Raw genomic sequence first — 11,248 nt, forward strand, 5'->3', positions numbered from 1 at the left:
TGGAAAGTCTAATAGAAATGGATAATTTTCTCTATAGGTATAACTTACAAAAGTTAAATCAGGATCAGATAAACAATTTAAATAGACCTGTAACCCCTAAAGAAATAGAAGCACTCATTAAAAGTCTCCGAACAACAACAACAACAAAACAAAAACAAAAACAAAAAGCCCAGGGCCAGACAGTTTTAATGCAGAATTCTACAAGACTTTCAAAAAAGAGTTAATGCCAATACTCATCAAATTATTTCACAAAATAGAGAGAAGGAATGTTACCCAACTCATTTTATGAGGCTACAGTTACTGTGATACACAAACCATGATAAAGACTCAACAAAGAAAGAGACTTACAGATTTCCCTTACAAACATAGATGCAGAAATACTCAATAAAATACTTACAAACTGAATCCAAGAGCACATCAAAAAGATCATCCACTATGATCAAATAGGCTTATTTATAGACCTTGAAAGGACAATTTTCAGCTTTATATGGAAAAACAAAGAACCCATGACAGCTAAAACAATCATGAACAATAAAAACTACTGGAGGTATCACCATCCCTGATTTCAAGTTGTTCTACCCAGCTACAGTAATAAAAACCTCACAGTATCAGCACAAAGGCAGACATGTTGATCAATGGAGTATAACAACTTAGACATAAAATCCACATACCTATGGACACCTGATTTTTTATAAAGGAGCCAGAAATACACACTGAAATAAAAAAAGACAAATGGTGCTGGCCAAACTCAATGTCCCCATGTAAAGTAATGCAAATAGATCTATATTTATCTTCCTGCACAAAACTAAAGTCCAAATGGATCAAAGACCTCAACATAAAACCATATACACTGAACTTGATAAAAGAGAAAGTGGGCAACAGCCTTGAATGCATTGGCATAGGAGACAACTTCCTGAACAGAACACTGGTAGAGCAGGCATTCAGTTCAATGATTAATAAATGGGACCTCATGAAACTGAAAAGCTTCTGTGAGGCAAAGGGCACAGTTAATCAGACAAAGAGGCAGCCTACAGAATGGGAAAATATTTTTTTTTACTAACTCCACAGCTAATAGAGTTCTAGTATCCAAAATATATAATGAACTCGAGAAACTAGATATTGTAAAAACAAATAATCTAAGTATAAAAATGGGACACAGATCTAAAAAGAGGATTCTCAGTAGAGGAATATCTCAGATGTCTGAGAAACACTTAAAGAATTGTCCAACATCCTTAGTCATCAGGGAAATGAAAGTCAAAACTATGAGATTCCATCTTATACCAGTCAGAATGGCTAAGATCAATATCACAAGTGACAGTTTATGCTGACAAGGATGTGTAGCAAGGGAAACACTCAGCCATTGCTGGTGAGAATGCAAACTTGTACAGTCTCTATTAGAAAGCAATGTGGAAGTTCCTCAGTAATTTGGGAATTGATCTACCTCAAGACACAGCTATATCACTTTTGAGCATAAACCCAAAGAGTTCTCCATCCTACCACAAAGACACTTGCTCAACTATGTTCACAGCAGCTTTATTCATAATAGCCAGAAACTGGACACAACCTAGATTCCCTCAACTAAAGGATAGATAAACAAAATGTGGTACATTTACACAATGGAGTATTACTCAGCTATTAAAAAAATGACACAACAAAATTTGCAAGCAAAGGAATGGAACTAGAAAAACTCATCCTGAGTGAGGTAACCCAGATCCAGAAAGATAAATATGGTATGTATGTATTCACTTATAAGTAGACGTGAACCATGAAGTAAATGATAACCAAGCTACATTCTGTAGATCAAGAGAGGTTAGTAAAGAGGAGAGATCTAGCAGAATACATGGGTCTCCCTGGGAAGGGGAAATAGAATATATTTTGCAGGAGAACTGGGAGCAGGTGTGCACAGGAGCTAGAGGGATCAGGTGTATATGTGGGGGAATGGGATGGAAAGAGAAAGTATGAGGAAAGAAAGCTGGAATCAGAGACACTTGGGAGTCAGTGTGGAAACCTCATGCAGTGGAAACTTCCTGGTATCCATGAAGGTGATCTTACTGAGAACTTCTAGTAATGGAGAATACAAAGTCTCAACTGTCCATCTTTTGTAGCCAGGTAAGGCTTCCAGTGGCCAGGCTGGGTTGCATTTGGTTGAATGTTGGCTAGGGGAGGACCCATGGAGATCCTCAAACAGCTTAGGCTGATGCTCTCCACAAACTCACAGCAAGGTCTCATTGTGGAGGACAACACCCACACAGCTCATTGAATGTAGAGAGGTCATGCCAGGGCCTACATGGAGCTTTCACACCTACATTCTAGTCTATTTGGTGCAGGAAGGTACTCTTCAGGCTACTGAAAGAGAAACCTGGACATCAACCCAGACCCAAAACCTTTGACCAACAATCTGTCCAGCCTACAATATGTGCTGGGCAATGGTGACACAGAACTTGTGGGAGTGGCCAACTAATGTCTGATTTAACTTGAGACTCATGCTGCCAGAGGGAGCTCATGCCTGACATTGCTTGGATGGCCAGGAATTGAAAACTGGATAGCCCAGACACCTAGGGGAGAACCAAACACAACTGGACAAAAAAATCAATGAAATGATTCCTAATAATATTGTGCTATACTTACATATTAATACCTTGTCCAGTCATCATTAGAGAGGCTTCCTCTGGCAACAGATGGGAGCAGATGCAGACACCCATAGCCCCACATTATGCAAAGAGAGAGTCTAAATCAGAGGTCTCCATCCAGGTATTCCCCTCTGAGCTCAGGGAATCCTAAAGAAGAGGGCACAAAAGAATTGTAGGAGTCAGAGGGGATGGAGGATACCAGAACACAGCCCACTGAATGAACTAAGCGTGCACATACGGGCTCATAGAGACTGAAGCAGCACAGGGCTTGCATGGATCTGCATCAGGTCCTCTACATTTATGTTGTGGCTGTTATCTTTGTGTTTTTGGGGACTCAATTGTGGGAGCAGGTGTGTCTCTGACTCTTTTGTCTGCTCTTGGGACTCTTTTCCTCCTCTTAGGTTGCCTTGTACAGCTTCTGTATGGGGGCTCTTGCCTTATTGTATTTTGTTTCGTTGTTTTTGGTTGTTGTCTCTTGGAGGCCTTCTCCTTTCTGATGGAGACAGAGGAGGAATGGATATGGAGAAGAAGGGACATAGAGGGGAGCTAGGAGGAGTGGAGGGAGGGGAAACTATGGTTTGGATGGATTGTATGAGAAAATTTGTTTTCAATAATATACATATATATATATATTATTGAAAATGTATATATTGAACATATGGAAATGGTTGCTTGACTACAGGTTTAACAGTGCTTGCTGTTTCACTCCTGATTAAAAAACATGAAGTCAATCTTATTTTTGATCCTTCATAGATGATTCCTTTCCAGGACTTATTTCTTACCGCTCCTAAATTGAAGATGTATTTGGGATATCAGTTTCCATAATGCTTTTACATTAGACAAATTTTCTTCTTGTGTTTGCTTGGTCATACATAGTTCTCATCTTTTCCTCAAGGACTATAATGATCTATAATGAAATATTTAGCTGATTCTGGATGGTACTTTGATGAAGAATTGTCAGATAACTCAAGCTCATTTTCAGCTATGTTCATTTACTCCTGAATTCTTTTCTTGGTCATGTTTTACTTTTCAGAAATCTTAATTTCAGAAAATATCTGCCTAGTTTCCTTATTAATGCTCTTATAGAGAGATCTAATTGTGTTTAGCACTGTTATATATTATTTTGTAATATCTCCTGGGATAGCAGTTAGATTTTCTGGGTTTAGATGCTCTTCTGTTACATCATTATGTCCATTTTCCTGGGGCTCCATTTATGCCTTTCATGTTACAGGCCAGGTAACAATTAACATAGATCAACGAGGACCATATTATTAGCATAAGTTGATAACAAGCTTCATGGTCACTCCTGTACTTGATTTACCAAAGGACCTCTCTCTTCCTGGAAAGTACACTAGTTGGTTATGTTTCAGATACTCAGCCTTCCATGTTCAGTGAGTAGGTAGGGAATAGGAAGTCAGGTTTAGAATTACCAGCACAGGCCATCAAAGCAGCATTAACTCTGAGGTCAGCATGATTGCTTCATTGTGGTGCCAGTCTACAGCTGTCTCTTCTACCCACCTGAACACATTCCATATTTAGACTCCCCTTAGTTTAGACTTTAGTTCTGGCCTCTTTTTCCCAGTCCCAGAGCCTCCTCAAGGGCCTTCTGATATAAATATAGAGCTTTGTTTAGAAATCAGGTCTCAACAACTCAATTAGACTGTGTATTTGCTGACCTTTGAGAAATTTTCCCCTAAATTCAGGGTGCCTTTTCTCACATATATAATTACAACTCTTGAATGTCTAATTTATTATCAATAAAAGATAAAGCTCAACCTTGGGTGTTGTTCCTCAGGCATTAGACACTGTTTTTTTGAGACAGTCTCTCACTGGCCTGGACTCACCAGTTTGTCTAGGCAAGCTAGAACACTCCTACCTCTTCCTCCCCAGAGCTGAAATTACAGGCACATGCCACTACTGTGCCTGGCTTTTCTACGTGGATTCTGGGGATTGAACGTAGGCCATCGTGCTTGCATGGCAACCAGTTCAGTGAGCTATAGATCTCACATGGTGAATAAATTGGAAATAAATTACATGTTTCTTTGTGGGTTTTTGTTTTTTGTTGTTTGTTTTTGTTGTTGATGTTTGACAGCTTCTTAGTTACTATTCTGTTGCTGTGAAGAGACACCATGATGAAGGCAACTCTTACAAAGAAAAGATTTAATTAGAGGCTTGCTTATTGTTTTACAGAGTTAGTCTGTGATCATCATAGTGGGAAACAGACATGGTGCTGGAGAAGTAGCTGAGAGCTTTACATCTGATCCACAAGCAGCCAGCAAGGGGGGGGAGGGCTGCTATGGGATGTCCTGTATGTTGTGAATATATGTTGCTATGGTTGATTGATAAATAAAACACTGATTGGCCAGTAGCCAGCCAGGAAGCATAGGATAGGCGGGACAAACAGCCTGTTGTCCATGGAGCAACATGTAAAGGCAACAGATAAAGCCATGGAACACGTGGCGACATATAGATAACAAAATGGGCTGAGTTAAGTGTAAGAGCTAGTAAGTGGTAGGCCTGAGCTAATGGCCCAGCAGTTTAATTAATAAAGGTTTCTGAGTGATTATTTTATAAGTGGTTGCAGAGTCCATGGTGCTGGGCAGGACTGGAGAAAACTCCAGCTACAGAGAGAGAGAGACAGACAGAGAGAGAGGGGGGGAGAGAGAGAGAGAGAGAGAGAGAGAGAGAGAGAGAGAGAGAGAGAGAGAGAGAGTTGTGTATTTTTGAAATGTTAAAGCCCATACCCACTGTACCCACTGATATACCTCTTCCAACAAGGCCATACCTCCTAATCCTTTCTAAAGGGTTCCACTAACTGTGAACCAAGCATTCAAACATATGAGCCTCTGGGAGCCATTATCATTCAAATCACCATAATAGCCATGTCTTCCAAAAACCATGGAACGTTATGAGCCCCAAAAGTCAGGAGTTTTTTATTGTTGGTGTTACCTGTCATATTCTTTATGACAAGCCTGACTTAAAGTAGTTGCTTCAAAGAGTTATTTGTTGTCAGTAAATGATAATAAATGATCTCTCTCTCTCTCTCTCAAACACACACACACACACACACACACACACACACACACACACACACACACACACACAAACACAATGCAAGAAACAAATAAAGAAAAGCCCTCCCCATCAAAATCTCATACTTGTTCTTGTCCTAACAGAAATGGCAATGCAGTCTCTATCCTGTCCTCTAAGATTTTGGTTAGCCTTACCCCACAGAAGCTGCTGCAAATAGCACAGAGCTTTTTCCTCAGGCTCTTCTGGGTATTTTTCACAAAGACATGGTCATTGTTAACACCAAAGGCTCCTCCAGCACCCCCATAATCAGGAAAGTGTACATGTCTCTTCAGACAGTCTGTGGGAATGAAGCTTAGTATTCCAGGATCCCAGAAGGAGAACGGTGACCCAACACAACAGAGTAACAGATGTTTGCTCCTGTCTTTTAATTGGAAAGGAGCACGCATGGGTAATATATATATATATATAACCATTTATCAGGGTGCTAACAGTGTTTGAAATTCTATTAGGGGACATGATGAGGAAGCTCAAGATGGATGGAGTTGTTACATATTTGGTTTCTTGACTGCGCCTGCCAGAGCCTTTAAATCGGTTTAGTATCCTATTAATGTGTCCATTATGAACCCAATTTCTTACCTTAGTCATTTTAAATCTCATCTGTCTATAACTTAGTGTATGTTATTAGCCCAAATTCAAACATTTTATATCAACTATAATTCGTAGTTGTTAAACTGGTTTTGACTTATTGGTCTCACATTAAAACCTTAATAGGTAGAGTAATTGGTACTCTTAACTATAGGGGGTAAAAGGACTCCATGAGTGAGTACTGTTTCCAAATACCTGAAAAGCTGGGAACTGAGTCCCTTTGCCCTCCGCTGTATCTCTCCACCCCTGTAGATTTCCAGGTTTTGTTTCCCAAGCTGTCCCAATTACATTCCCCCAAACAGCCTGGCATACCTCTGAGGAAATCCTCTCCTTCTTCACAGAGGAATCTCTCCCCAGAAGCAGCCAAAATCTATGTTGTGAATCCCAAACCCTGGACTTTTAAATGTTCTTACTCCATAGATGCAAGTTCGAGAACATTTTTAGAGAGAAAATTGCCAGGCCCTCTGAGCAATCTGTGGTCCAAATCCTGCTTTGCATTGTATCGAGGTCCTGGGCTTCCACCATCCCATCACGGCTTCCCTTTCCCACCTTAGCAGCCTCACCTTGGCTCACTCTGAGCAAAGTCAGTCAGTTTCCTCCTCCCTCACAGAGCCGGCTCCTAGTCACAGGTCTCCTTGAATTGTCATCTCCCAGGCCGGCATCAGCCAGGCCAATGCGTGTCTAAGTGCTCAAGGATCAGATATCATGATGCTGGGTTCATGAACCTGTTTATCCTCCCCGCCTACCTGCAAAGTCTCTGGTGCCTCCTGGATATCTTCGAGTGCTTCTCCCCTCTCTAATTGAGAGAGGTAAAACCTTCTGGGGTGCAATAAAATTGCGGTAGGAAGGCAAGAAACAGATGGAAAATAAATGGGTTCAGGTGCTCCAGGGAAACAAGTACTCCAGCAGAAGGCCAGTGGCGGGGCATCTCGGCAGCAAAGGAATGCTGGATTTTTGTCTTTTACAGTTTGCACTGGAGCAGAGATGGTTTCATGGTGAGGAGTCAGGTTTTCTCTCATTGGTACAACTGATTCATAGCTGGATCTGGTTAAAGTCAGCTGCTGCCTAGATCACTGGTGATGTTTACTTGTGGCTCTAACTGGTTCACAGGGGAAGGTGGGCACTACACTTGATTCCTGGTAAAGCAGTATTCTCCCTCTTTTGAGGACTCCTTTGTAGTTGGAAGCGGGGGGGGGGGGGGGTCTTCAAAGAAGTGGAAAGTGAAACTAAATTTAATACTTATTGCTTTCTCATCCATCCCAGAGCCTCCATTTTCTGAATACCAACCATGACTAATTAAAAAAAGGACAAGTTTTTGCAAGTATGCATGCATGTAAATTTGAGGTGACTATAAGAGGAGCTTCACAAGCCTGAGGTCTGCAGTTGCTTACACTGGGCCTATCCTCCCAGCTGAGGCTTGAATTGATCAGTTTGGGAAGATTAAGTTTGCCATTGAGTCAGAAGACACAATAGCTGATGTTTTTGTAAGATGTGCTGTACCCAAGCCGCCACTGATGCTAACCAGTGCTGATTAGGTACCCACTCCGTGCTTTGTGTTGTTCTAACTATTAGGTACCCACTGTGTGCCTGGTATTGTTGACTTGATTCCACGTTTAATTGCCCATCTCTCAAAATCCTAAAAGGAAAGATGTTATTTGTATCCCAACTTTACAGATGAGTGAAACAAAATATAAAGAGTTATAAGTGACTCAGCTAAGACTCTAACAGGCAGATGAGCACTGACAAGTTGAGCTAGGCTGATGTCCTCAGCATTCACATCCTTCACTAGGAAAGGCTGAATTTGAAACAAAGAAAGGACATTTGTTCTGGTCTCCTGCTCTTGCTACATAAGTATAAATCTAACCTCATGTGGAGCAACAGGTCCAATAGAGTTTTACTGATACACGCTTTGTGCTATAACTTATATACAATGGCTTGGGGCAACTGGGAACACATCCGCTGAGGTTTATTGCCTGGCAGTCTAAGATTTATAACCTACATATGGTGGTGGTATGTTTTTCACAGTCCCCCTCATGTATATTTTCTTAGTGAGATAGTGAGTTTCTCAAAGGTTGGTGGATGGCTTTTTACTTCTCTTGCACAACCCCTGCTTATGACTCTTTGGGGCTCAGTAAATGGTTTTGATTGACTGCCTGAATTTCAGTGACTCTGCATGGTGGTCACAATGACTGAATTTGCAAACTGTAGGAGGACTTAGGGTCATGGTTCAGATGCTTAGGAATTTCACGTTAAGTTTTGGAACTCTGTACCTTAACTTGGTTTTATGACAGCAAACTGACACTTCCTGTGGTTTTGTGTGTGTGTGTGTGTGTGTGTGTGTGTGTGTGTGTGTGTGTGTGTGTGTGTGTTCATCATCATTCAAGACCAGTCAGTGCTAGGTACTAGGAGGACAAAAAGGAGATGGCTCTTACCTTTCAGGAACTCATAGTTCATGGCAATTAAGTCAAATGATACAGCACCAGAAGAGTGGCACTCCAAATGGAGGGTTGTTCAGTGGTTCCTGGGAGGAGAACACATGAAACAATGATGGCTCAAGAATTCTTCACTTGCGGATGAACAGAATCAATTCTAAGCTGATCCAGCCACCTTAGGAGAAAGTGATCTTATTCCTAAACAGAAAAACTAATGGGGCAGGTCATCCCACCCTGGATGAAATCACTCTGTGGAATTTAAGAAAATAGAACAAACACTCTCATAATTGGAGGTGGAGATTGAAGGATGCAAGGAAGTGTGGTTTCAGGCTTTAAATCTTGCATTTGGAGCCTGGATGGTAGCTTTCATCTGCATGACCAGGGTTTGGGGGCCTGGAAGAAAGATCATGACAGGGTGACCTGTTTCAATATAGAAGCAATTGTGTTCTGTTACCTTCTGACTGCAAACGAGACTTAAAGAGCAAGGGAAACTGAGTCTCAGAAACAGTAACATGCCTATCACCACGAAGACAATAAGAGGCGGGGCAGAAATTCAAACTCTGAATTGATTCCAAAGTGAATGTTTCATGTTAAGGTGTCTCATGTGAGAAATTACAAAAGCCTCATCATGCTGCAGGTCCTTGTTTATTCTCCTCTGTGAACACCGCATTCATGAAAACATTAAAAACTAACTCAACATTGGAAGTTTACTTCCAATGTGTCTGTCAAAGTTGCACAGTAACTGCCTATTTTCTTTTTTACCACAAAGTTTTCTTTTCTTTTTTTTTTACTAGAACTTTTCAACCTTCTGTGATCTCTTTATAATTCCCCTTAGAATGCATAATTGTGCTCGATCAATTTGTTAGAGGCTTTTGAAGTGTTAAAAAAACTACATTAAAATTATTTTCTTTCAGGTTTTATGTTAATGAACATAGGTGCTATTCAGAGCAAAGTCAGCGTGTCAAGGGAACTTTAGTTAAAGTTATTCATACATAAACTAAAAAAGGAAACATCTTTAGTAGAGGAAAAATACATTTAATGAGTAAGTACGGCACACAATTCCTCCTTTCAGAAATGTCAGCTCACATTGAGCCTCCATTCTAGATATCTTACAATTACTTTGTCAACAGAAGGTAGAGTTGTGATGGATGACACGCTGGTTCTGGAAACCAAACTTTCTGTGAGTTACTTAGGCTGAAACTAAGTGCTTTTCCATCCCACTCTTATTGATGAGAGTGGTTTTATATTTATCACCCTGTCATTTCAGTTGACTGTATCAGGCTCTTCACTGGAAGAATATGGACACTAATGGAGGTGTGTCCTCAGTGCCCTAGAGGGTCACAGATTCATTCCTGAACAAAGTCAGGACACAGACCAGATTGCATGGCAGCTCGCACATAGCTTTACCCGTTTCAAAAAACAGATCGGCAAGGAGTGTCTTAAAAGGCCTTTGGAAATTGTATTCTTATTGGCAGCCTGTTGACCATGACCCATCCTTGTAGCATTGTGCACAGACGTGTTTTGGGCTCACACTAATGGAGTGTTACTATTTTGAAGCCTCTCCTATAATACGAAGAATTCTACCAGGACCTTGGCAAGTCCAGGGCCTGATTGCAACACTTTATTTATAAGAAATTCTGTCAAGAATCAATAATAGTCTTGGGTCTCAAGTTCTTTCTTTAATAATACTTTGATATGATTTGTCACAAGCTAGCCCAGAGTATCCACCAGATTTTATTACTTAGCTTGCAGCATAGTGTCTTATCTTTGAGTCATGAGATCAGCCACAGGGAGACCTTTAAAAAGCTATATTCTTTACTGTTTGGTTATTACAGAAAGTCTATATTACTCAATAATACCTTTTATAGGGTGTGCTGTCACATCTCCACATAGATGTTTAACCCCAATGTAGATATACTGGATGCCTGGAGGCCATTTTAGTGACATGGACATTGTTTTTCATGATTGGACGCCTGATGTATCAATAGCAAGGAGAACAGAAAACAAACACAACTATATGAGGAAATAAGAAAAGAAACTACCACTAGAACAAAAAACCTGCCGACTTATTTTCCCAGGCTGGTGTCTTTGACTAGATCTCATGCTAACCATCCATTTTGATAGAGATTTGGTTTAGAGTCTAGAGTGTTAGGTTTTTATTACCTAAAAGCATTGAAAATTTGGAGAAGTCAATTTAGATGCCTCTCTTTCACACACAATCAGCTCCTTGGGTTTCGCTGTGTACATCTCAATAAACATGACCCTGCGACATCAGAGGCATGCTGTAAAGCAGTGCTGTAAATATGTTTTATACTGCTCAGCCTTCGGAATTCATATTGTTACAGCTAATGCCTGTTGGTAAATGCTTGTATCGTTCCATGTTGTATTTACAAAACTATATATTGTCAGCTGAGAGTTTTCTCTCTCCAATCTGTTTTCCTTTGCAGGGAAATAACAGAAATGTACTGATACACACTATAGGCAAAACACACACACACACATACAGAC

Source organism: Peromyscus californicus, unplaced genomic scaffold, assembly GCF_007827085.1.
Source record: "Peromyscus californicus insignis strain IS unplaced genomic scaffold, ASM782708v3 Scaffold_9__1_contigs__length_137607984, whole genome shotgun sequence".
In the NCBI taxonomy this organism is placed as follows: Eukaryota; Metazoa; Chordata; class Mammalia; order Rodentia; family Cricetidae; genus Peromyscus; species Peromyscus californicus.